The sequence below is a fragment of the Melozone crissalis genome, unplaced genomic scaffold (genome assembly GCF_028551555.1).
Source record: "Melozone crissalis strain CALT ecotype California unplaced genomic scaffold, PUWL_Pcris_2 ptg000016l_1, whole genome shotgun sequence".
In the NCBI taxonomy this organism is placed as follows: domain Eukaryota; kingdom Metazoa; phylum Chordata; class Aves; order Passeriformes; family Passerellidae; genus Melozone; species Melozone crissalis.
In genome coordinates, this window is record NW_026535794.1 from 37209462 (window position 1) to 37236845 (window position 27384).

The following is a 27384-nucleotide window of genomic DNA, read 5'->3' on the forward strand; positions in this document are numbered from 1 at the left end:
TGTTAATGCTGACAGCCTGTAAAGTCCCTGCTATCCATGATACCTTTAGTCAAGTTATAAAACACTCTAGAGGATTCTATTTCTTTCTCCTTCACTATTTTATCCATTTCTGTCATTACTGAAAATATTTAACTAATTCTGTGAATATCCCTTGCTTTATGTGCATTTGTCAAGCTGAAGCCTGTCACTGGTACTCAACACTGCAGCATCCAGTGCCTTTATAAAGAGGAAGATGTGCTTGCAGATAGCTGGGAATGGCTATTGCCCACATGACATCCTGCTCCAGGAGCCTCCCTGGGCTGCATTAGAATGCTTTCTGATTTAGCTGAGATTTGCTACAAATGAGGTCATGGAGGGTGACAGGCATGTGATGACCTCAGTGGACACTAGGAAATAAGTATTATTACTCAGTTCTGGTGAGAACACACGAAACTGCAAGAGCTGTATTATCCTCCTGCTGAGCCTCTTTACACACAGGTCCACAGAAGGAAGTTGTGCTCAGAGGCCTGGGTACTGAGGGCACATCTGCTGTTCTCCTTGCTGTGAGAAAATTCTTATATCCTGCATAAAGTCCAGCACTCTGTCTATGAAATAAAACTTCTTAAACCAACTTGTCTTTTTATCCTTTTAATTTGGGATCAAGCTTTTGCCTCTCCTGTGTGTTGATCTAATGTGCTCTATTGTCACTAAGTAGTCCCTTGCCACTAGAGACCCAAAGTTCCCACTCCTGCCATTACACCAGATCTGAAATCTGTTCATTAGAAAAAGCTGCAATAGGAAAGATCAGTGGCAAAGGTCCAGTCTGGTGTTAAATCTGTGCATAGCATATCTGGGCAATTAAGGAAGACTGGGAATCTTTTTTGCTCTGTTCTACTAGAATTTGAGAAGTTACCTGCAAATATTGAACATGCTCTTGGCCAGCATGGAAATAGTGCTATTTACTACAAAGTCACGGAGACTAAAAATGGCAGGATGCAAATAAGAATGAAAGTAGAAACTGAATACAATAGAAATACAGTTTAGAGCAACAGAAATAAAAGGTTCAGGGCATGGATTTCAAAACCAAGAATCACCCCCAGTTATTCTGGGATTTTGCCTTACCAAGTCAAATGCAGTAGTTCAAGTACTACAGAAATAAAAAGCCTGCAAGGTAGTTCCACGTTGTCAAAGACATCTCACTATCAAAAAAACAGTGCATGTAAGAGCAAAAGTGGAGTTTAGACCATTTAAATCTAGCTGAACCTTTGCTTGAAACAGAGCGTACTAAAAAGAAGACAGCCATTCCTTTGAAAAGATCACAGAATTACAGGATAGTTGAGGTTGGAAGAGACTTCTTCAGATCATGTAGTCCAGCCTCTCCTGCTCAAAGCTGTCAAGTTTATCTGTTTATAGCTGTAAAAAGAACTGTATCACAAATAATGGGCGAGTACTGTGTAGAGAGAAGGTCTAAAATATCCTCAATTCACATACCTGCTTTAAAAAGCTCTCTGAAAACATGTTACAAGGCCAAGCGATTCTTTAGGGTGCTTAGATTTCAGGAGAAAAGGGCTTGTTAGGTTACTTCTCCAAACTAGGATACCTTGTCATTAGTTGTCATCAATGAAAACAAACTAGAACTTACTGCACTGACCTGCATTGCAGCCTTATACCAATATCACCTGCAGTAGTCAACTTCTGTTTGGTCTCATAGCATAATTAAACAGACTCTTATGTTCATCATATCTTTTCAAAAAACTTTCAGTTAGGTAGAAATTATGTGTTTTAGAAAATGTATATATTTTTAAACTTTTTTTTACCCCTTTGTCCTTGTTTTCCATTATAGGTAAGCATTAGCTAAATATAAGAAAAAAATGATAGTGAAATAATCAATTACACATGGCAAGTTAAATGTTAATTATTAGAGTATTGTCCCACATTGACTTTCTCATCCAAGCAAATGCCATTTAAATCACTGAAGCTTGTCAAGTAGCTTCCTATTCTGGCAAACTTTTAAAACTCTTTTACTTTTAGAATGCTTGGTAACACAAAGATGTTTGAATTTGCAAAGCATTTTTTTTCCTTGTTGAGTTTGTCAGTGTGCCTTGCTTCTCTTTTTTACTAGTCTGTCATACTCTCTCTTATTCTAGATAGTGCATGTTTTTCACTCTGACTTCTAGTGCCTTTCTTTCTAATCCTTTTCTTGAAAAGTTCATAGTTCTGTTCTGACTTCTGAAACTTAAATAGATTTCATAAGATGCAAGGTAGCTCCTAGTACAGTCACAGCAAAAGAAATTGCCAGGAATCTGACATGTAATGTAAACAGGAATGAATCTTGTATGAGCCCTGTAAATTTTGGTCTTTGATGAAATATGGTTTGTTATATGTTCTCTTATCATAACTAGATACAACATTTGGACTGAAGGAGTCCTAACTAGCAGTGTTAGTTTTTCTTTAAGTTTCTTTTCTCTTTAATTGACAAGGTTGCTGTAGCACCAACTCTGTTTCCTGGTGTAACAAACATCTCTGCTATAGTATGAAAGTGTGGCACATGCAGCACCACTTCCTTGGCTGAAACATGCTAATTCTGTTCAGGAGCTACACTGATTTATACCACGGAAAACTTGGCCCACCTTGCATAAGAAATCAGACAAGGGGCTTTTAGCCTCATATGAGGAAACACTCCTTTTCTCTTTCCTATAATCTTTGAGTAACCCTGACTGCAGGATTTTGCCCTAGGCAAAACCAATGGGATGAGCATAGCTCAGAGAGTTAGGAGCAACACGTGGCCCATGAGTTGAAATACTGTGGCACTAGGAGAAACTAATCGAAGGAAAATTTCCTGACGTCATTTCCTTGGATAGCCATGAAGAAGATTCACATGAAAATAAAAGTATGTCTGGCATAAGTTACCTTTCTCTGTTGGGGCAAATATGTACACTTATGTGCACTACTAGAGAATTTATCAGAGCGAGTACAAATAAAGTTGTCAAAGTTTGTGGTATCTGACAAGATAAAAGGAACAGTCAAAGTAACAATATGTGTAGGGCCAAATGTTCATGCAATTTATGTATCTAATTTGATTCTATAAGACAGAATCTGGCACTGCAAGCAACTTACTTGCTAAGGAGGGATGATATACTTCCTATGAAAGGTCTGCATGATATTATTACTATTTTACTCGATGCTTGCTAGAAATTGTTTTTAAAACTCTTTTCAGTAGGCTCCACATAGTAAAGTCTGTTGCTCTGTAGTAAAGTCTGTTGCTCTGTATTTAGATCACATTTGGATTGCGGTTATGCTTTGTCTTTTCTTTTTTTCCTCTTGTTTTTTTTTTTTTTTTTCCTTCCTTCTCCTTTCTTTTTCTTCTGTGGATTCTCAGCTGTAGGTGACATTATTGTGATGGCTGCATTTCAAAGACCTCACCTGCTCTGTCATCTCTGAATTTATGTTACACTTCATGGTATCAGCTCTAACGATCTTATTCTCTCGCTCTCTCTTTCCTTTGCACCTCTACTCACTTCCTGACACTTGACACAATAAAACTCTTTTTCATTTAGAAACTGTATTTAACCCCTTTTCACCAACAGCTTTTTACTCAAAAAAGAAAGAAAAGCATATTAATGGGACACTACAACTTTGGGAATTCAATATTTTTTTAATTACAAATAAATATACTTATGTACTCTTTTGTTTACACCTAGCCAGTCTTTATAGAAGTTACCTGTGCATACCTATCTTTAAAAATTCCTAAATGAAATGGGGGTTCCTTTAACTTTTTTTTCCACCAGTCTTTTATAATCAGGCTTCATTTCCTGGCAGTTAAGAAAATAAAAGAAAACAGCCACAGTGATGAAGACAAACTTAACTCTCTCATGATGATCCTTTCAACCAATGAAAATCTTCAGTGTGTATGACCTGGCACATTTTATTAAATGCTATGGCTTCATTTGCATACGCATTAAATTGTATTGTTGGAAAAAAATTAGTTTAAAGAGCCAATGCCTTTAACTATACCTTATAAACAAAGAAACACAACTTGATAATCAGAAATTCTAATGAATGAGTGAACAGCTTATTTAAAAAAATAATAATTTTTCCAACATGTAACCAGTATCTGCAAGAAAAATATGTATGCAAAAGCACAGTAATAATCATCTAGAGAAGTTGCATAAAATCCTATTACCTATTAATTTCATTTCTCTTTTGCTGAAGATGTCATTAGCAGACAAAGTTGTCATTCTTTTAAAGTAGTTAAAATTTCTAAGCACTTAGTGAATATTATGAATGATCAATATTTAGCCTATTCGTTATTCATGTGCTATTCAATTTAGCTATGTGAAGTTCTTTATTGGTAGAAGAACAACTCTGAATTGAATTCACATAAATATGTATTTTTGAATAGGAAAAGATTATGCAGGAAAGATTCAAGCATGTTGGGTTCTGTGTTTTTTTGGTTTTTGGTTGCTTTTTTTCAAAGTGGGTGGTTTATGTTTTTGTTGTACCCAACCTATATTATTTTCTATTTCTTGAATGCACTCATTTCTGTATTTCTGATGGAAAAAGGATCATAAATATATTTAAGTAAGTTAAATACAGACTTTACAAATATGGGTACAAAGAGATATGTAAAATGCTGTGTCTTCAGTGAACAGATGGACCAAGAAGTTGTTGTGAATCTGGCTAGGAACTATGGTGAATGATATTTCATTAGCCCATATCAGTTACAGATCTGTTGAACAAAATAAGACTCCAGACATTTTCTGAATTACTCTCTTATATAGGTCAAATCACAGTTGTAAGAGCAAATGTTCACAAACGGCCACTGATCTGGGTGGCCCAGATTTTAAAAGCCCAGCTGGAAGCATTTTGGGTCTGGTGGAATTGTAGAATACTTTTTTTTTTCTGAGACCCAAACCCAAGGATATCTCAAAATCGAGCTGCAGAATAAAAACTGTCATGTAGGAAATGCTTGTTATTAAAAGTCCTGTTTCTCCATCATATACTTTTTTGATTATTGTATAGACATTATTTCCTCTGGAAAGGTTTCTTTCTTATTGTGCCAGAGAAAGTGAATAAGTGATTGTTTGGTCTGCCATAGACCTCTTTGCAACCTTAAGCAGTTCACTTAACATGCCTTTGTCATCCTTCCTCATATATATAATAATAACAGCTAGCTCTGTATTGTGCAAAATAAGTGTGGCAGTATTTCACATCAGTCAATTTCATTTTGAGGAAAAAAACAGATACAAGAAGTATGCATATCTATAATCTAGGGCAATATGGCCTGAATCTTGAGTGCTACTGTGATACAAGTAATTAACATTTTCTTCCTGGAATGAAGGCTGTCAACACATTTTTTAATAGATTCCATGAATTAAGTCATGGTTTCAAACAATTTGGTCTGAAGTTGTGCATTAAAACTGTGGTGAGCCATTAAAAAGATGACTTACCAACTGTCAAAAGCAAAATAAGAATTAAGAAGGTGAAGAGGGAGAGTGTTGGGTGACAGCCACCATAGATTTTCCAGGCTGAATGCTCAGATGCCTCTCTACATATGGGTCTGCTGGAAACTTTCAATACAGGTACAGAAGTCACACCTGTGTCTGTAGCAAGAAACCCTGATTTCCTCTTCAGTTTTTCTTACCACTTATGTAAAAGATTTAAGCAAAAAGATTCAGTGTGATGTTAATGCTAATTGCAATTTTGTTATAGTCATTGCAAACAACAGTAATGAAATAATCTATTTTTGAAAAACGGAGTGCAGTAAGCCTAAATTCTTTTGGTGAGCAGAACTATTTTGGTTTTAACTTTCTCTCAGGTGACAATTAAATTCTCCTTTCAGCCATAGACTGAAATGTATCACCACCTAATTTTTTTCATAGAATTAACTCCCACTGCCTGTTTAGTGATTCATAGACACCACCATATGAAGCTGTCAGACTGTAGATATTGGAGGGTAAGGGAAAAGACTATATTGCCCTTCACACAAAATGAGGGAATTTATCACTGCTTCTTTTTGGAGCTTGGTACAACCTCCTCCGAGCACTACAGTAGTTCCAACAAGCAAGCAGGCATTGCCTTGTGTGAAAATCAATAATGCCTCACATGGGTGTTAGAAATGCCTGTAAAGTAAGAGAGGTACTCAGCCATAGCTACTAAATGCTACTGAAGGAAACCCTCACTTTTCAAAGCTACAGGAAATCATTCTTCTGAAGTGATCATTTTCTCTTACTTGTTTTGTGACTCCTCTTCATCTTTGCCCCCTGTACTGCTGATAATAAGTGACAGGTCACCACAGTAACCTTTTAACATGAGGTATGGAAGGCTGAAAGTAATTCAAAAGGCTATTTGGGTTTTTTTTGTTGTTGCAGTAAATAGCCTGTCTGAACCAGATACAAGCTTCTGATGTAACACTGTTTGTCTTCAAGCACCTTCAACAGAGCAAATCTGCTTTTGTTTTGACATTTTGCTGTCAAATTTCCTGAATGCATAATTACAGATATATTATAGAAATACGAGTGCTACAGTCAGGTCTGCTTCCCAGTCATAGATAGATAATTCCATGAATAACAAATCCATTATCACCCTTGCTACTGACAGCAACAATAAAAAAATCATTGTATCAACAAAGGAAACAAATGATGCTAACATATACAAAAGGAATATTGTATTGACCCAGTACACAGGTAGCCATACAGACAAATATGCCCTTCTACATATATTGCTTTTGATTTTTTAATTTTTGGAGTAAAACAGGAATAATTCTTTAGTAAGGACAAAAGCCACAGACCTACCTACTTGTTTTTACAAAACATCTATGTGCCAGTTTCTCAATGGGAACAAAACAAAATAATTAAGATTTTGTTTGGAAGAGCCACTGTAAAATTTGTGTTTGTGGCAAGCACGTTACACTTCATATTTGTGGCAACTTAACTTCAGTCCTCACATATTAAAACACTTTCTCTTCACATTGAATGCTTATTTGTTGCAAATTTTATTACAGTTTTATTCAAGATACTAAAGTTTGCAAATAAGTTACTGAGCTGTGGTCTAGACTGACCTGCTGCAAAATGTGAAGGGCTCTGTGTTCCTCATGGAACAACTAATCGGTGTCAAAACCCTCCTAGGTTATTCCACATGACTTTGTTGGGTGCTGGGGTCAGCTCTTTGCTTAGCTGTGTATTCTATATGGCTCTGATAATGTTCTAACACTCATAACAAGTCATCTTGCCTAAACACTACAGCTGAGATGGGATCTCCTATGATCCCAGTGTACAGTGGTCATGCCTGAAATTGTATCATATGTGCCATATGTAAATCCTGTACCAGATAATTATCCAGCTGGGCTATAATATGCCAAGTAAAACCTTTAGAGGGATCAGACATTTATTGATTGTTCCATCCTCTGCATAAACAGTTTTCCTTTGCCCTATCATAGTAATCAAAAGAAAAGAAAATTCATATCACAACAGAATAATACTTCTTTTCCACTTCTGTCTTCAGTATCTTCCCTCTGTTCCTAAACCTTTCAAACAGACAATTTAATCCCACATCACTTGGGGTATAAAGACCTTTATTCTTGTGCACATACCAGATTGAAATCAAACCAAGAGGGGATGCTTTTTCAAATAGTGTATGTTTAAATTGTGCAGCTTCTTGGCACAGGAAATTTTGGATATTAAAGTATTTTATTAATTCAGAATACAACTGGACAAATATATCTAATAATTCTCCACTGACATTCTTCTAGCATTAAGATATATCAGATCTGGGAGGGGAAGTAGTATGGCAGTTTTGTCTTGTTCTTAAATGCTTTCCAGAATATCTGAACCCAGACTTGTCAGAAATAGGGTGTTTGGTCTGATACAGAGGTTCTTATGTATCACTGTGCAAGCGTCCAGCAAAGGCTTCATGAGCCAAGGTTACAAAAGATAATTGAGATTTTCTGGATGACTGGGTTTAAAGAAGAATGCCTTAGTGTTAATGTCACCACAGCAGAAATTTTATTCCATTCCTCAAATAAAAAAAAAAAAAAAGTGGATCTTTTACTTTTTTAGAACATCTATATGAATAGTAAACTAGTACAGATTAATCAAGTCAGGCAATACCCTAAATCATCAGCTCTATGTATCTGAACTACAAGGGATGGAAGGTAACAGGTCTGTGTTGGAACACTGGTTACAGCATAATTGTATAACCCTAACTATATGAACACTTTCATAACTACATCTGTGCTGGATTTTATGATGTAGGAAAACAGTGTTCAGAATTGTGCTCATTGCTGCTAAAAAAATGTGGTGATTTATCTGCCCTCAGCAAAAATAGCAGCAGGCTACCTACTGTTAAATAGCAAAATATTTCTTGAGAGCTTTCCATGTGATTCTTCATGCAGAGGGTAATTCATGCATAGATTTCTGTTAGTACCACTCCAGGAGAAACCCAGCACAGTTCTAGAAAATTGGCTTTTGACATCCTTGATCTGTGACTGATTTCCTGCAGCACTAGACAGATTTTCTGTCTGGATCTGAAAGCAACATACCAGTAGATTTACTTGAAGGAAAAATGTAGGAAGAGGAATGTGTTTTCAGTGATCTTGTAAGCCTTCAGTGTCCTGAGGCACAGGCCATCATCACATGACTATGTATTTGCTGGTGCCAATTTGTTTATATTTATTTAGGGAGGCTGTGATATTCACTGGTGTTTTGTCCATGCTACTCAACTAGACTTTGAAAATGATGCTAGCACAGCTGAAGTAAAAAGAACCATGGGAACCATCAGTCTTGATCCTAAGCCATGCAACTGCATTAATTTCTGAATGGAAATTGGAGCACTGTACCCAGAAACTCCCAGGGTCTATGAAGCAGCAGGGAGCATAGCAGGAGAGCAGAACAACTTGAGGAGACCAGCTACAGTGCCTGGGACCTATCAAAAACACTCCTGTGCTCCAGAGGAAATTACAACCACGAAAAATGCTGTAAGTGAAACACTACAGCACAGTGAACCTACATAACCTACTGGGAGTGTCATGAGAACACATGACCAATCTCTAATTTTTATACTAATGCAGTAAATCCTGTTATGTATTATCTCTATATCATTTGGCATGCACTGCTCATGGAGAGGATCTCTTCCCTCCAAGAGACGTGAGGGAAGAGTGACTCCCTTTGGTTGCTGGGAATAAAGACTGGATTTGTGACCTTGAGCAAGTGTGCTCCTCAACCACATAAAAGCAGTCATTCCTCCAGGATTCTAGCAATGACTGGGTCCATTGCCTGTAGATCTTTCCCAGTAAAATACATGCTACTTGTTAAACCAGGGACAGTCCTACTCAAAAAATGGTACATTGTTGTACTTGAGTGAGATAGTATCACCTGTAAACTTCAGCATGTGTATATATCCAGCCCCTGACAGATGTGTGTACATACGTACTATGTATGTGTGCCAGTTGTAAACATCTGTCTAAATGAGTGTGTTGACAATGAATTACTCAAGGAAACTTGACTTTTTTTTTAGTGTGAATTAACAGCTTCTTGACTTGTTACTACATCAACTGCTAATTAGTTCCTGAGTGTAGTTCAAGGTGTTGGCATTCATTACAAAGCTTTCTGCAGTTGTTTGGATCTTTATCTGCCTCAAAGACAGAATCTTTAGGCAAAAATAGTTCCTCAGGATATACAGAGCAGGGAAAGGAAAGGTGGGCTGTAAGGTCAGGACTTGGTGTTAAAGACAACACATCACCTAGATTTGGCTCCAACAACGTAAAAGTGCTTTAAATTAGGTGATGACTTTAGCCATCAGGACTAGGAGCAAGATTAATTGTTGGAATAAAGATGGGGAAATCAGAACCTGGAACTTCAGGAGATTACTGAACTCTAGTCAAAAGAGGCACCTAGCATGTATCTCTTGATTCTGAAAAAAATCCCAAGTACATAATCCTAGGTGCCTAGATAAACAAAGGTATGAGAACAAATACCCTTAACAAACAAGCAGTAATAATTTGAAGTGATGATAAATACAATGCATCTACTTGGGAATAGTGAAAAAGCTGATTCAGGGAAATTTATAAATCTGTAAGCTTTTCCTTTATAGTATTCATGAATTCAGGTTAGAATTTGAAAAATAAGATAAATACATGGAATCTAAATGAAAAGGCAATATAAAGCAGTATCATCTTTTATACAGGATAAGAATATCTGTGTTTTATTTGAAAATGGACTTCTAACAAGAAGATGTAACAAATTGTATCTTTCCTGAAGTTTTTGAACTAATTCCACATATGAGCATGTAAAGTAACTCAATTTTGTTGTCTTTAACACTTAGCTTCTAAAAAGATTTTAAAACCTTGATTTTATTTAAGTCAATTCATCAAATAATTTTTTTTCAGAAACATATGATTAAGGAAACACTTTGGAGGCAAAACTCAGCTTACTTTTTCTAACCTACTTACCTTAATACTAAAGCTCTAAATCCACCTAGATATAGGTATGAAGGCTCACATCATTCACGCATATTGGGGGTGTGTTGTCCTTACAAAAATATATCCAGCTGAGATAATAACTAGGTAGAAGGAAAAGTCCAGGGTTCATCTAGCTATTTCAAGATAGCAACACCTAACATGTCATATGTTTCAGAGCAAATGATGCTCTAAAAGCCTGGTTTGAACTGACTTTAGTTTGTCTCCGTATTTTTTCTTCCTCTTAACTTTCAGGAAAGAAAACATTTCTTTAAATACCCTGATCATAAGCCAAGAGAAACCAACACATGCTCATTTCCTGTCCCTCTGTTTCCTTTTCTAGACTTGCTCTGCCTATCACTCTAAAAGCCTTCCTTTTAGGGTTTCCTTAGCAATTGCAATTGCAGTTCTTTGATTTGCAGAAAAGTTCTACTACATTTTGTTAAGTATACCACCAGATTTCTTTGTTTGGCAGAGTTTTATTTTTCCCAAGTTACTTACTTCCAAGAGTTCAGCCTGAGCAGAAGAATTGATGGCTACTGTTAATATGCTGCACTAAAGAAACTTCTCTACAGAAGGTTTGAAAAAAAAAAAACCCCAAAACAGTGGCATGGTGTCACAGCTAGGGTGGTTGACTGCATAGGAATATTTGCATGGAGCACTGTGGAGTTCTGTATGTGCCACACTTTTCTAACTGTAGAAATTCGTAGATGATGGTGCTTCTTTTCACTCTCAGTGGTAGAAAAGTGTTGACATATATTTTCAAGCCTGGCATAATTTTTCATGGGACTGTTTCATGGAAGTACCAGTGGAAAACTCCTCTTTTCTGCTTTTCATCATCTTTTCCTCTTCCACTTCCACTTCTATAGTTTTTAACAGCGGAATCGCAATAGAAAGTCCAAGGTCTGAGTTTTGGTGGTGGTGCTGGGTGCTCTGTAGATAACAGTAGGATACTCATCAAAAAACAGCAAAGGAAAAATGAGACTAGTTAAGGGGGAGTTCTGTCCCTTTCTTTTGAGGTAGTGAGATTTTGCCACAAAATATTGAAATTTTAATCTATGTGTGAAACTAAGAGACTAATATAATTTCTGACCTATGCATTTCCCTTTAAACATAAAACACAAACAGGACTGCTTCATCTTGATATCAGAAATATTCTGATGTTAATTAATTCATTATTCTGTGAATGACTAATGATGTAAATATATGTTTTGCAAGCACATACACCATATTATGTTACATATGTAAAGTTGTCAGTGGGTAAAAGAATAAGGAAACTTTGTATATATGGTACCTGCTATGTTGCTTTTTTTACCCATCATTGAAAGAGAAAATATTTTCTCACAACCTCAGTGCATATTCACAAAAAATGAACACCTCCACACTTGTTTAATTTCTTCATTTCTGTGGTTACCTCTGTGTTGTATAGATTAATCCACAGTCAGCCCATTGATGGCAAGCAGCATGGCTGGCCTTGGTCCTGGGTGTCCTTCCCCTCAGCCTTCCATGGTCCTGAGGGACATTTTCAGTGCAATGTGGCTGAGGTGCTTTGGAGAAGCACTCTCCTCTCTTTCCCTTCCCGAGGATGCTGTCCCCTGCCCCACAGAGCAGGGTCGCTTACTTCACAGCCCAGAAAGCATAAAATGCTCACAAAAATGCCTCATAAAAATGCTTACATTGGAAATTTATACAGCTGTTGGTATTGCCAGCCCATGTGCAGGGCAGGATGGCCTGCACACCCACTGCCAGGGAGCTCTCTGGTGCTTCATGGGTACAGCCTATGCATGTGACTCAACACAGCCAGAGGCAAGAAGGGGCAGCCATGCAGACAGACCCTGTCCTCTGGCCCTGAGGGGGGTGGGCTCTCCTCACCCTCCTCACCCTCCTCATCCTTGCCTGCCCCCTGCCCTGCTGCCGGATGGCCCCGTTCCGCCTTCCCTCGCAGGCATCTGCATCAGCTGATGGTGGAGCACAGCAGCAGGCCCAGCTGGGCTGGCAGACATTTCCCCCCTTGCTGGTGGCTAGCCACAGACCCCTGGTGTGGGTGGTCAGCCTGGGCTTAGCATCCAGCTTTTCCCAAAACCCAGGGGAGGTGTGCTCAGGTGCATCGCTTCTGAAGTGGTAAGAGGCCCACCTGAATCCATGAATCCAAAGGGATGTGCTGAGAGAGAAGAACAGTTATTGATAGTTGAGAAACTGAAATTGAAATTTATATAACGTTGTGTTTCATCATCCAACCCACTTTCCTAATCCTCCCTCCTTTAAATCTGAGTGGCCATGCTGGCACAATTTCACACAACCAGTAGCTTATCTTCTGACGTGGTGCTCTTGCAGGTAGCTTGCCACAAATTCACACCTTTTTTCCCTAAAAAAAACTCTAAGAGGGTTTTCTATGTCTCCCTTGATGGCTCTGGTGGGCCTTGCTGTTCAAAGACCAAGTTGCAAAACTTTCTTCCAGAGAATGTTCAGGCAGGGAGTGATGGAGGGTGACTGTGGGATATGTTGGTTGTCCCATCTCCAGTGGGAAAGGCCATTGTGTTCCATGAGGGATTCAGGCAGGCTAAGCCTGTGGGGCAGGTACTTATTCTGCTGTTTTATTGCATGCTGCCAGATACAGGTATAGACAGTTCTTTGGAGACTGGTGAAGGGTAATAGCCTGGGGGTCTGGATTCATGTTCTCTCCTTCCTTCCCACATATTCCTGGTAAACAGAAGAGCTGGTAGGTAATGGTGAGAGGCAGACAATTACTTAGGGCAAACAGCCTGAGGGCTTCACAAGTGGGGCAAAACTCAAGGGCTACCTGAGATTTCTCAGGGGTGCTAGAGAGGCTTATTGAATAATCAGCATGTCTGAAGCAACCCGTGCCTGGGTCAAGCAGCAGAGATACAGACAAGGCCCCTTCACCCTGGGGCACTTTCCCTTAGCTCATGTCTAAAGCTGATCTTGGCTCTCAAGAGAAAGTTGACAGAGCATGTAGGCAGGTCCCATGGATATACTCAGTGGATGTGTTACACTGATGCTCTGTGCAGCTGATATAGAGTGTGTTGGGCTTGTCTTTATAGGTCTATTTTATCTACTTTCCCATCACTTCAGCTATCAGGACAAAACTAACAAATGTGGTTGTGTGTAAATAGTACCCAAACAGACATGGGTAAACCTTTTAGAAAAGATAAATGGTATTTTCTAGGTATTCTGTCAAACTTTTAGTTTTTCACCGAGCCACAGTACTAATAAATCATTGTCAATGTCCATTCCTCTCATCTTACAGCTATCAGGGAATGTCATGACAATACAAACAAGACTTACCAGTAAAGGGTAAGTCAGGGTATTTTCTATTTCTATACCCTTTTGATATTTTTCCCTTAAATCACTACAAATCATAATCAGTCACAGAATATTTATGCAGCAATGAATAAAAAGGTATGTTCAGTAGTTCATACTGATTCATGCATGATAGGATCCATTTGTTTCATGCTCTAAAAATTCCATATTAATAACTAAAAACTGTTTCCATTTTTAGATTTTTTTTAGTTACATAACAGACATTTTCAGTCTTTAAACATTTTTTGAAATCTACCTTCCTTTACAAATGCCAATCAAGCCCCATTTTTTTTTTTTCAAAGAAGCAAAGAAACAGCAGCTGGAAAATTGTTTCATCAGAGGTAGTTAAGGTAATATGTTGAGGTAAAGGCAAAAATCTGTATATGTGAAGCTGAAGAGGTAACAGTATGAGTAAAAATATGGTTATCCACCATTTTGTATAATGACCTTTCAAAATCAAGGCTGACTTTAATTCAATATAGATAATGAGGCTTTAGTACCCAGTAAACCTAGAGCTTTCCAAGCTTGAATAGGAATAGAAAAGTTGGAGCAACTCAAAGCGAGAAGTAAAACTTCTTTCAGGGATTTGGTTTCTGGAAAGATTACTTTAGCATCCTACCTTCATTTATGTTGCAAATGAAAGGAAAAAATCCATTAGAACATGATAAACAATGAATTATAAGGAAAATAAAGGAAAAAATAGATTTCTAAAAGGAATCAGACTAACTTTACAGCATATATCCTTCTACACTATTTTATCACCACTGGAAGGAAATAAACCCCAAGCAATTTCTACTAAACTACTCCATATTGCCACACAAGTGTTCAGAATCACAAGTCAGGCTTTTAAGTAATGAGATCAGCTTCAAAAGTTGAATGATTTTTAAAAGCAATATATCTGCTTTTGTGTAAGTGTGCACATGTATTCTTTTAGACTAACCTACCAGAATTTGAGATGTTATCATCCCCAAGCTCACTCTTTTTATTTTTTTCCTCTTTTTTGTTTTCCTTTTTTTTTTTTTTCCCCACAAAATAAGAGGCCTAATTATTATGAAACTTACAATGAAATCACAAATATTGTCAATGTCATATCTCCCCCAGGACTCAGTTAATAAATGCAAGCTAGTAATAACATAAAATAAATTCCCAAGACAAGATCAAACCTTGTTTTTCTGCTGTGTTACCACATGGGGTAAATAGTGGGTGGGGATGTAGGAGGGTGCACAATAAAATACAAAATAAACAGAAAGTCATTAAATTTGAAAGAGAAAAAAGCCCTAAACAGATCTGTATTTAGTGAGCCTTGAACAATGAGTATGGCCTAAGGACTGCAGCAGCGCTGGTGGTAACTCCTGCCGGCTGCAAAACATATTGCAGGGCAAATGGAAAAATTGTTTAAAGTCTTATTTTTCTATTGCTCATCAGCACAGGCAGGCAGCTGAAAAAGCTGATAAAGGGGCTGATAAAGGGGCTTGTGGTAGTTCCATCACAAATGGGCAGGGCGAACTAATCAAGGTTTTCCTCTCCAAATCAAAGCATTAACAAGTATGGTTTTTTTGTGAGTACTCATATTAAATCAATGACAAACTTTCAGCTGTACACATGAGAGTGGTATTTTTGCCTAGAAGTCACCTAAAACCAGAAAGTCTCTTCACTTTCCCATTGAAAGTACGTGGGTTTGCTGCATTGCAATCACAAAAGCCAAACCTGAGCAGTTTTTTTGCTAGTGCAGAGGTTCTGCAGACTTTCCCAAACCTGTGTTGGCTTGTGCAGAATGACTTCACTGCTCAGGAACAGGCACATGAAATGCAATCAGTCATTGCAGGTGCCTGTAGCCACACATTTGGCTATGCTGTAGTGCTTTTTAGCATGATAGAAAATATCACAGAACTTTAGAAGAAATGGTTACACCTGATTAAACTATTTAAAATCTCTGGAGTTACATCTATTTTTATGGCATTAAATTGACTTACCTGTTAACTTGGGGAGTATTCAAAATCCTACTAAAATTTTATTGTATTTAAACTATAGAGGCACTGAGAATGGCACAGTGAATTATGAAACAGCACAGAGACATACCATTTCTCATTAAAAAGCCTTTACCACAATTAGATAGATCTCAGAAGCATTTTTCTATTTGTATTGCTGTTCAAATGCCATTTTTACTATTCAAATGTTTTGAAAATTGATTTTAATTTCTATTACCTTTTCAATGTCATTTCTTCTGCGCTAAGGGACTACTAACAAGAGAAGAAGCAGACAGCAATAGGACAAGACTATCTGCCATGAAAGGCTACTGAGTTCTCCAGAAATAATATTTGCAAGTTCCACTGTTCAGATTGCATTTTATAAAGGGAAAAGAGAGTCATCTTTTTCTTTTTCTCACAAATTTGATGGGAGAACTTAGTCCCTTTTGGTAATGTTTTGACTGGCAGTGAAAATCTTAAACAAAACAGAACTGTCTTCTGAAAATGCCTTACAACAAGGTTTTTGCTGGGCAGTGATTTACTTGCTATTAGCAGTGATAGAATTAGTATAAGCAATTATTGGAGAAAATGAAAGACTGATTCCATAGCTTTGTGTGCACTTGTCCACTCACCTGTCATGTACAGATGATTTTTCTATTCCCATTTTTGGATATAGTTTTCCTGAGAATTTTCATTAAGAAAAAGTCTGAAAACTCAAATATTTATGAAATATTTAACTCTATTTTCTGAGTAACCTGACTGACCCTATGTATTATGGCTACATCTATTTCCTCAGGCTTTTCAGGTAATCATTCTAGCCAGAGAAGAATTTTATATAATTCACAGATTGGAACAAGTCTGCTTTTATTTGCTGTTTGGTGCTGTTGGTTTTTAGTCTGGTACCACAGATCTAAACTCTCTCTTTGACAAGACAGTCAAGATTCCCCTTTGCTCATGTGGTCTAGAGCCCCAACAACACAGCCAGACATAGGAATTTCCTCAAATAAATCCTCAGTTCTTGCTTAAAATTGACAAACCAATTTTTTAATGTTGGCCACTAGACAGGTGATAACATGTATAAAACTCTTCATTTTAGATGCAAGGACATAGATATCTTTTTAATTTACTTGTTTTTCAATGTTAGTCAGAGATATTTGCTTATATGCACATATATAGAGAAATATCTACACCCTGAAGTAGGCAGATGTAAAGATCTGATTTGCATGCATATATCATACATTTGCAAGAATGTATGAGGCATTCATGTCTAAAATAGAAAATCTGGCTTAAGGTATTTTTCGAGTCTGAGAAAATTTTATTTATTTATTTCACAGATGATTAGCGGAGAAATCTACAATGACTTTTGACTTTGTTGTCACTGATTTAACTTAGGAAGTTTTTGGTTAGAAGTAGTCAGGTAAGAAGGATACTTTACTCCCAAATTCTCTCTTGAGGATAAAATCCTTGGGTGGCTATATGCAGGTGACTAACAGCAGTTTCTCAGCCTGTATTAGGAATGTCTTTTCTGTGTGTGGTAGATCAACAAGCCCAGCTAAACCTAAAAGGAAGTAATCATAAGGGAATTTGGTAATGGAACAAAAAGCTAAATTGCAAAATATTGTGGAGGCGCTGTTAAATAATATGTGACGTATGGGACAGAAGGCTGCTGGCATTCAGATCAAGGTGACTTTCAAGTGGAAAGTGTCCTTCTGCTGTGCACTGAAAGCAATACAGGTGGGATGGGAAACCTCTCCTCATAAAAATTATGAACCATGAGGACTTTTAGAAAATATTTACTTGAAAAATGTTTCCAATCACTTAAAAATAAATAAACTTATTGCATTTTAAAAATGATATATTTATTGAAACCACTTAGTAGGGAGAATGTTATATGTCTTTGGGAAATATGCTGGATTTGTTGGTAAATATACAGAGATATTAGAGAAGAAAAAAGACTGCTTGATTCCCAAACAACAGATTAAAATAGTTCCTGAAGTTAGTTTACCTATTTTGTTGTTGTGCAGTTAAACTGAAAGTTTAAGATATTTTCCTCTGAAGCTATTGAAGAGCATCTTTGACCTCTTCTCAAAGCTAATGGATTTTTATCACACAGTTACAGGTATCTAAATGTGTTCCTTTTGTCTTCAATTAAATTTAGTTGTGGTAAAAACTTGGCTATATTGATAGGTACCTTGTTTCACTTTAGATTTGGATTGTCAATGTTTACTTTATAAGTGCATAGTAACTTCAGTTGCACAAAATATAAGTAGTAATCCCCATTGCACAAATTTCAAAACATATATTTGTCACCCATTATGGTATGTTTCGCTTCTGTTAACACAGGAAATCTCACACAAACAAGTGCACTGATAACTGTGATAAACAAGTTGGTGTAGTGCTTGTTTTTTTACTGCTTGCAGATTTGAGGACGGGAAAGTATATCTCCATTAAAATGAAAAAGGAGAAGAAAAAATTAGAAATGGGATGTGTTTCTTAAATGACAACAAAATACTGTGCACTTCATCCCTGCATGATCAGAACCAAAACCACAAAAGAGTAAGAAGTGTCTTTTTAAATTTTTTTTTAAATTTTTTAATGGAACTTGAATTAACAAGAACAGAAGTTAATACCAAGCCTCAGTTTTTGAATTCAGACTTTAGATACTCACTGAACAATGTGCAACATACTGAATTCGTAGCGACTGACCATCAGCTGTCAAAGCTCAAATTTCCCACTCTCACCCACAAGGTTTGTGGGTACTTTTAACCACAAATACTTTGAGAATCATTGCAAAAAGAAAATGGTGGGAATTGCCTTCCCAGGTGTTATGAATGTATGAAGTGCACCTGCAAGCTCACCACACCTATGGCACACTTCATACTTTGCCTCTTTTTGTCGATCGTCTTCCCCCAGGGACAGTGTGAGAGAGTTTCATTTTCTCATACTTTCCGTGTTGGTTAATTAGTAAATTCATATCAGGAGTTCTTTAGCTGAGAGAACATTAATCTAAATCAACTTAAATCCATGAGATGTTCCTTAGTTTTTGGCATTATTTTATATTCCCTACTATTTTTAAGTATTTAGGTGAGTAATAAAAACTGTTAGGCAAGACTAGCAGTGATTCTACAAGAAGCTTTTCCTGATCCTCCCTGCCCTCTAAGAGAAAGTATAATGAAATTTATATCCCTGTAGTGACAAAATTAGGGATAATATCTACTAGATTATAGGTTTACATTTAAACATTAATATTAAAAAGAAAATTTGGTGAAACAGAGAATAAAAAGTGTAGGTCACAAGGTGCAGAAAGATAAGAGAAATGAGCTAAACAGTTCAATTTTTTTCCCCAACTGTGTTACCAAAATGTGACAATTCTCAAACTACAGAATATTCTGCTTAGAAACTTGGCTGATTAGAAATTTTCAAAGAATGTTTACATTTTAAAAACACAAAGTTATTACAGAGGTAGAAATTACATTCAAGAGTAAAAAGGTACTTTAATTTAGAGCAACTTCTATGTTAACTCCTTTTCTTTTCTTTTCTTTTCTTTTCTTTTCTTTTCTTTTCTTTTCTTTTCTTTTCTTCTTTTGTTAAGCACAATATCTTGACTAATACGAAATGGCTTTTGTGTCTTAGGTCAACATGAAAATGCGAATAAACAAACTTTTTTGTCCTTGTCTAGAACAGGAATATTTCTCAAAATTAGAAAAATTCTGCAATTTGGGTACGCAGGTTTCTTTGTAAAACCAAATAAAAAATAATATGCTACTCTCAAAAGACATACTTTTTATAGCTGGGACAAACTGAGCTCTTCTGTTAGGAAACTTCATGAGCATCTCTACAGAATTTAGAATTTTTGAGTAACATTTATAAGAAACAATCCTTAGTTATAGGTACCAAAAGTATTTGAATATGTTCTCATCTCCTAATCACTGGAAAAACATTCTTTCCTCTCACGTGCATTTGAAGTACTGCTTTAGAAATTCTCTTGAGCCTCTTCTTCAAATCATTCTGCTGTCTCTCCTTTTTCAGTTGCAATTATTAGATTCTTGGTTTGGCCAGGACTGTCCAAAATTTTTGCTTTATGCACCATTTTAAAGAGTTTCCTTGAATCACTATCATATATTAAATCTAGAGAGAGGACATGACAGCTTTCCCTGAATTTAAAATTTTAGTAGAGTTATGAAAATAAACACAGCAAAAGGCAGAACACTGCAATATCACCCAACATATATGGTTACAGCAGAATAAAGATGTAAGCTTGATCTCTGAGTCCAAACCTCTCATTTTTTTTTTTTAAATGATCAATGTATATTATAAATACAATTTAATCATCTTTTAAAATTGCTCATGCATATGAATTATCTTAGGCCTGCCTATTATCTCTTCCCATAGTCTAGTAAGGTCTGAGAACGGAGCAAAGCTAATGCTTACCTGCTGTGTAAAACAGATTGCAAAGCACAGACACATCCCAGAACAGAGGTAAGCTGTGCTGACTGCAGGAATCTTTCAAAACTGTCCATTTACAAGATGAGTGTTAAGAGATAGCCTTGAACCCACTGAACTAGCAAAAAAGGAAGATATGCAGTAAGATAAAGATTTTTTTCCATTTTACATCTTAGAAGCTGAGTCACAGAAAGATTAACTTGCCCAAGTTTATGAGGACACTTAGTGCCCTGCCCTAAGATGATCAACACTCAGTTTATTGTTTTACCCTTCTCTAACACATGATATTAACTTAGTATGAAAGAAGTGTTCCCATATCAGGAAAAAATCTTTCACTGTATGTTTCTGGGCTAAACTGTTTATGAATGGATTTAGTTTCACTTGCTGAGAAACTCTAGAAACATAGATGTTATCAAATGAACCGAGTGTGACAGAAGCAGTGTCTGCTGATGCAAAGGACTTAGAACCTGTAAAAAACAGAACATTTGCCTTAATAAGAGTGCCTTCATGACTCTTAGCATTAAACTATTTCTAAACAGAAAGACCTAGAAACATTACTGTTCTGAATCTGTATAACACACATAGATGTCCTAGACAAATTCTGTTGATGTGATATATTGTGACCTTTGGCTGCTGGTGGAGAGTAGCATGCTTAGCAAATGGAGCATGAAGCAAATGGAGCTCTGGGAAGCAGCACCTGGTGGGTCTATGGACATAACTGGGCCTGTGATGCAGAGAAAGCTCTCTGGGGAGCCTGCAAGAGAAGAAAGGATTTATACATTTTTTGATGGAAGAAACTATTTTTGTGTGCTATACACATATGAAAATAAAAAAATATATATATCATATATCTATATAAAATACAGGGAACCAAGAAAATGGGCAAGAGAATTGGATGTAGGCAATCTTAATTATAAGTTCTTTTACCTGTACAAATGCCATATCAGTTTGCTTATCCTGTTTGTGGCAACAAAAGTATGACAAGAAAATAATCACTGAAAAAATTTTGTCTGTATGAAAAGATCAGAGTCCTATTCCATAATTTTGGCTCTCTATGCAATAGCTAGCTAAGTTGCTTTTACACAGTATGGAAAGATGAATATGGCTCAAATGTAACAGTTCATCTCAGTAGTGCAATTACAAAATGCTGATAGATATGTGAACTTTTCACCTAAAAGTAAAGCCTCTTTTCCAAGTTCTGAGTTCATTGTTTCCCTGTTCTTCCTGAGACACTCCTCCTAGTGCCCTAGTTAGCTTGCCAGAGCTTGCAAAGAACAAGGATGTGGGAATAATGAATTATTCTATTCATTTTTTATTCTTGATGAATAGTAAATTATTCTAATAACATTTACTATTCTATTCATTTATTACTGGAGAATAATTAGCCGGGAATGGCTTCTAAGAAGTTTTTCCAAAATTAGACTTCAATGGGTTTACTGTGTTTATCTTTACCTGTATGAAAATATCTTTGTAGCTCTCCTTACTTAACAGTTCCCACCTCCTCCCCCACTCAGACATGTATCTGTTTCCCAAAGCTACTGTATTGTTGAAAAAATTTTAATCTCCTCTTCCAAAGACCCAGCCCCTTCCTTCACACAGCTGAACTCCCCTTGCAGACAGAAACCCTTCTCCTTGTCAGATGCATCTTCTCTCTGCTAATGAGAAGTGTATGTGAGTGGGGGAAAGACCTGAATGAAGATCAAAGAATAGGTGTGTCTGGATGAGAATAGAAGGTTATAGGTAAATGAAAGGAGGTGATTATGGAAAGATATGAGTAAGGAAGAAGTGTAGTGTCTGCACAGGTGTTATATCCAGCTGGGATTTTAAAGTTAATGGGAGTACAGAAGTGTGCTCATTTCACCTCATGCAGAGGTTTTGGTATTGCTCTCTTGACTTTGACCAGTGCTTTTTTTGGGACTGCAGTGTTTGCCTTTAGTAGATTTCACTCTGCCGTTTGAATTCTATACTCCTTTTCCTGGTATTTCAAGTCCCTCATTTTGAAGAAAAGAATATTCCCATGGGAAACCTCCAGATGTCCGTTCTCCTTGTCGAGGCAGGAGAAACTGGACTGTGTTTTGTTGTTTTGATTTAGAGCTGATGTGGAGGAAGGCTGCTTTTCTGCATACAGTTACCTAGCCAGACTGAATATTTGTCTATCTCTAAATAATTTCCATATTTGACTACATTCTATATTTAGCCAAAATCAATGTTTCATCTTCTCTAAATTCCTTTCCTTCCTTTTATGGAAAGAAGGAACTTTCCATCCCTCTCTTCTTTATAGAATGAATACAGATTCTATGAAAGATTTAAAATATACATTTCGCTCTGAATATTATGCCAAATAATACAATGAAAACTTAATGCTACTTTACATCCAGTCTTCTTTTCCAAAGTCTCTTCACTTAACAGTTTAATTATTACTGATATAAGCAGCACAGATGAGGCTGACTGCCTAGTGCATGACCACTTGCATATTTAAATTGGACCTGTCATGGGATCCCACTCAACTTCCCAGCCAGTTTGGTACAAGAACATCCATTAGTCTTCTGAGTCTCTAAAGTATGACTTCAGGGTGTAATCTTGCAATGCTACAAATATCCTTCCTCGTGATGCTCTACTTTGGAGTTCAAGTGGACCAAGCCCAGAATAGCTATCACCGTAGTTTATACCTGCTCCATCTAATGCCGTATGCTCTCTCTGACAGGGACAGTAGAAACTACGCAAGGAGAGAGATGAGAAGCCAGTCAAGGCATAGAATCTTTAATCTCCTCATTGATCTTCCCATGTCACGGCAAGCAATGTCTTAATTTAGCCATCAGATCCTGAATGGTTACATTCACTGTCCAAACATGCCTGTAGGTACCCATAAACCCTAAAAAACTTTCCTCAGGCCTTGCTCTAAGCAGATCATAGAGTTTCATCTCCCTTTGCCAGGATCTCTGGGTTTTCTCAGGCTCCTCAAAAAGAATGCCTTGCTTCTTGTGAGTCTGTGAAAGCACATATCTCATTCAGTCTAGTGGGAAACATCTAAGGAAAAAAGGCTCTTGCTGTAGGTCAGAATGGTGTTGCTCTTCACAAAGCCAACAGCAGAAAAAAATTCATACAGAAAAACAAATCTGAAGAATCATATTTGCAGCCAGGGTCTGTCCCATTTCTTTTTAACAGTGTTGAAGAAGTTTTTTGTAACAGTGTTTTATAATTAAAAATAGATATTGTAAAATTAATAACACTGTTTGTTCCTAGGAAAAAGATATTTTTCTAAGGGATCCAGGATTCCCCACTTGAGAGCACTTTTTCTCATTAATTTTTTGTTGCTATAGAAGTAAAAAAAAGACAAATTTTAAGAATAAAATAAAAACCTCCTGGGATGAGTACTTATTTTAATTTCACTGTAAAAATTGGTTTCAGTATATCTGCCAAACTTAGGTAGACTATGTAACATGAAACACAGGGGGAGAAGATTATCTTCATCATCAGATCTTGTCAGTGCGAGAATTTCTCTACCCCAGTACTTATATTGCAAAACTTATTTGTTTGCACGTACATCCTCTACATTTTAAGAGTTGCTTTAGGCTGTAAAGAGAGAAAAATAAGTCAACAAGTCAAAGGTTGTAATGCTTCCAACAGTTTGCCTGGGCAGGTTGATAAAGATGGTGAGAGATGTGTAGATTTGATTTGTTTGGCACGTAAAATGGTCTTGAGATGGTAAGTGAAAGGAATCCTTTATGCAGTCCTGTCACTGTCAAACAGAACCAGTTGGGGCAGGGTGAGTGTCTCCTTTGACATTGCAAAAGACACAAAAAAGGAGATTGAAAATAGTTTGCACTTATCTAATATCGCTAATGAAACCACAGTGATGTCAGTTCTGATCAAGCTGTAATCGGAGTTGCTGATTGTGTGATAACAGACTTCCTTTTTACGTGTTTTCTGCATGTTTGCAGTGGAAAAGACCATAAATGATTAACTGTGGGTGAGTGGAAATAGTATAGAAAAACATAACTTTGCCACAACAACAATAATTGAGAGAAAGAGAGGACTTCAGAGTGAATGCAGAGAGGAAGGGGAGGAGAAGGGAATTCTGAGTATTATTAAATATGTGAAAGAAGACTCATTTACTTTATAAGAAGTAGATCACTCACACAGACACATTCACAACTTTGTGGTCATTGAAATTTGCGTAAGTGCTATTAATCAGCTCACCACAGATTATCATAGCTGTTTCTTTGGAAATTATACTTGAATTCAAACCCAGCGTTAAAAGGGAAAGCAGTAAAAGCATGACTCAAATAATGAAAAAAACCCAAAAGTATCTTTAAATCCTTGTGGATCAGATTCTACCACCTAAACTTAGAGTAAAACCTTACACAATATAAAGTCCTTCCTGAAGCCAGTGGGGTCAGGAAAGCAAGTGTTTGATGACAATAATACTAGCAAAACATCATCCTTAAATCTATCTCACACTCCCTAGGTTCTTTTAAAAGTTATTGCACAGGAACCTGTCTGCTGGGCATAAAATAAAGGATTACCCAGGGGTGGATTTATTTGGGGTGGATAAGGCAGTCACAGCCCCTCCAATTAGCACTGCTGGTTTTGTCACCTGACTTGATTGCAGCTGCCTCTCTGTGTCACTGCTCCCTTTCACAGTATGGCTGGATCTGTCCCTGACATTGTGATCAAGGTGGTAGATGGGTGACAAAAAATAAACCTGCAACTGAACCACAGTTTTAAGAAAATATTCTCAAATAAAACAGAAGAAAATGTAAGCAGAGTGACTGTTCTGGTGAATATTGTCAGTCAGGCAATAATTTTTCCTGTCAACCCTTTTCTAGCTGGACTCTGCTGCTGCTTGGAGAGGAAATAATTTCAGCAGATTAGTTAATAAATGTGCTTAGCTGGATAACCACTGATCTCAGACCCTTTGAAAGAAAATACAGTAATTACTTTCAGTATAAAAGAATACTAATCATTCCCTCTTCCAATACCAGGAAGTTTTATCAGTCAACAAGTATTCTGAAGTAAGAAGGTAGGAAGTTGTTGCTAGTAATCTCTTATATCTTTCTGTTTGCTGTTTTATTCTTTCTTCTCCTCAAAGCAGGCATAGAGGTCAACACATGTATAGAACAGACAGAATATTACCAATATTTTTTTTTAAGGGAGATACCTTTTCTATGGTTAGGGTAGAAGTCTTCACAGTTATATTCCTACATACATCTTAGGCAGCTGAAAACCAGTGTTATTTCTAACAGTAAGTGAAAAAGTAGTTTTGGACCTCTTATTGTTGGTTTTTGTTATTTGGTTAATGTTTTTCTGCAACATTGCTTGGATAACATTCCTTTAAATGGGGAAGACCTTTTGGCTCCAAGTCTGACTGAAAATGATGCTATCTACCAAAATCTGCTGAAATACCTGAAGTATGTGTGACCTGAATCATGTGTGGGCATGAATGGATGGAGCTAAGACAACACTTGCTACCATCAAGTTACATGTACCCAGTTTCCCCCGTGCTCACTGTAGTTTAATTCAGTCATATTTACTGTACTTTTTATGTCCTCTAAAAACCATCAGTGAGACATATCTACAGATATGTGGCTTATTTTCAATGGGAGCAAATTTGTTCTTGTTGCTCCCCACAGCTAAATTTGCTGAGAAATAATGGGCATTGAAATGATCTCACACCTTTTCTGCTGCTGTGGAGGCAGTGAGGTGCCTGTATGCCAATGAAATGGGACAGACAGAATGAAAGAATTTTCATGATAAATCATAATTAAGCAGAAGACATGGCCTATAAGCTTCAGTCTTCAACAGGACTTCAGATGCATGTGTGTGCATGTGCAACTATATACATACATGTGTGCATGTAAACATTTAATTTTTGTACATTTTTAATGTTCTTTCATGAGCATTGTTTTAAAAGGGTAAATTATCCCAAAATGGATTTTAAAAAAAAATATTCTCTACATTCTGCACCAGAACAGTGGGATAACTGAATTTTCTAAAGTAAATAATTTTTGAAATATGAACTGATGCCTCAGGGCAAATATGAGACATATCTGTGAAATCCTTTTGGACGTTATCTCTCAGAATTGAAGGCTAAAAAATGAGAAGTCCTTTCTGTTGGCCAGTGTTTTGTAACTTTGTCATATTGAAAACTGTGATGGATATTACAATGATAGCTTAGCATCTAAGAATAACTTATTCCCAAAACAACTGAAACATACCAGAAAGCAGAACTTCACCGATAGATTTTTCATTTAAATAAAAGCATCCAAGAATATTTTAGAGAACTTGAACAATTAAATGAAAATAAGCTTGATCTTCACTTTTGTTTCCTTTAAAGAAAAAGACAAAAGTAATATTTTAAGCAGAATAAGAATTGAGTAGCAGCAAAGTCTTCATTGAACATTCTAGAATAATAATGGAACTCTGAAATCATAAAAAACTAGTGTAATATGGCAGTCCTTGCCTCTTTTAGACTTTCTTGCAGATTTAATATATATGTAAGAAGTAAACTAGCACTGTTTTTTTCTAATTTTAATGATAGGAACATTTCGACTGAGCCTATGCAGTATCTTGCTTACTTTAATTACTATCAGCAATTATTATTGTTCAACAAACCCATTATGATGAGTGTCTCCCAGTGCTGTGCCATGAACAGAATGGAAAGATAGATAGCTCTTGTCTCACTCATGGAATCCTTCATCTTAGATCTTCTCATCTCTTTTTTCTCTCTTTGTAGGGGACTTTGAGGTGTTATTAAAGAAAGGACACTTATGTGAAGAAAACTGTGTTGATTTCTGCTGTCAAGTGAATGAGAGTATTTTAAGTCCTGCTATATCCAATTTCCAGGTGATAAAAGAAGCTGTGGAGATGCAGTTATGATGAGGGAAAAGTGGCAAGCAAATAACTGGCAGATAAAAACTGGTTTAGAGGGTAAATGGATACATAATCTGACCCCAAGCTAGGCTAGGAAGCAAAAAGTTATTTAAATAAGAAATTTTGGACTAGGGAAATAAAAAAGGAAACTCAACACTTTGTCATGCTTCATAGAATGAGAAGGAAATGTTTGCTGCTCTGAAGTTGCTCAGTGAAGGGAAAGGATGTTGGAGAGCTGGTGATCCTTGGAGATTTTGCTGCTACTGAGAGCAAGAATATATCAAAGCAACTGCTCTTGGTCAAGGTGTTTTCTGTACAGACCTATCTGATTTGTCCTGGACATAACTA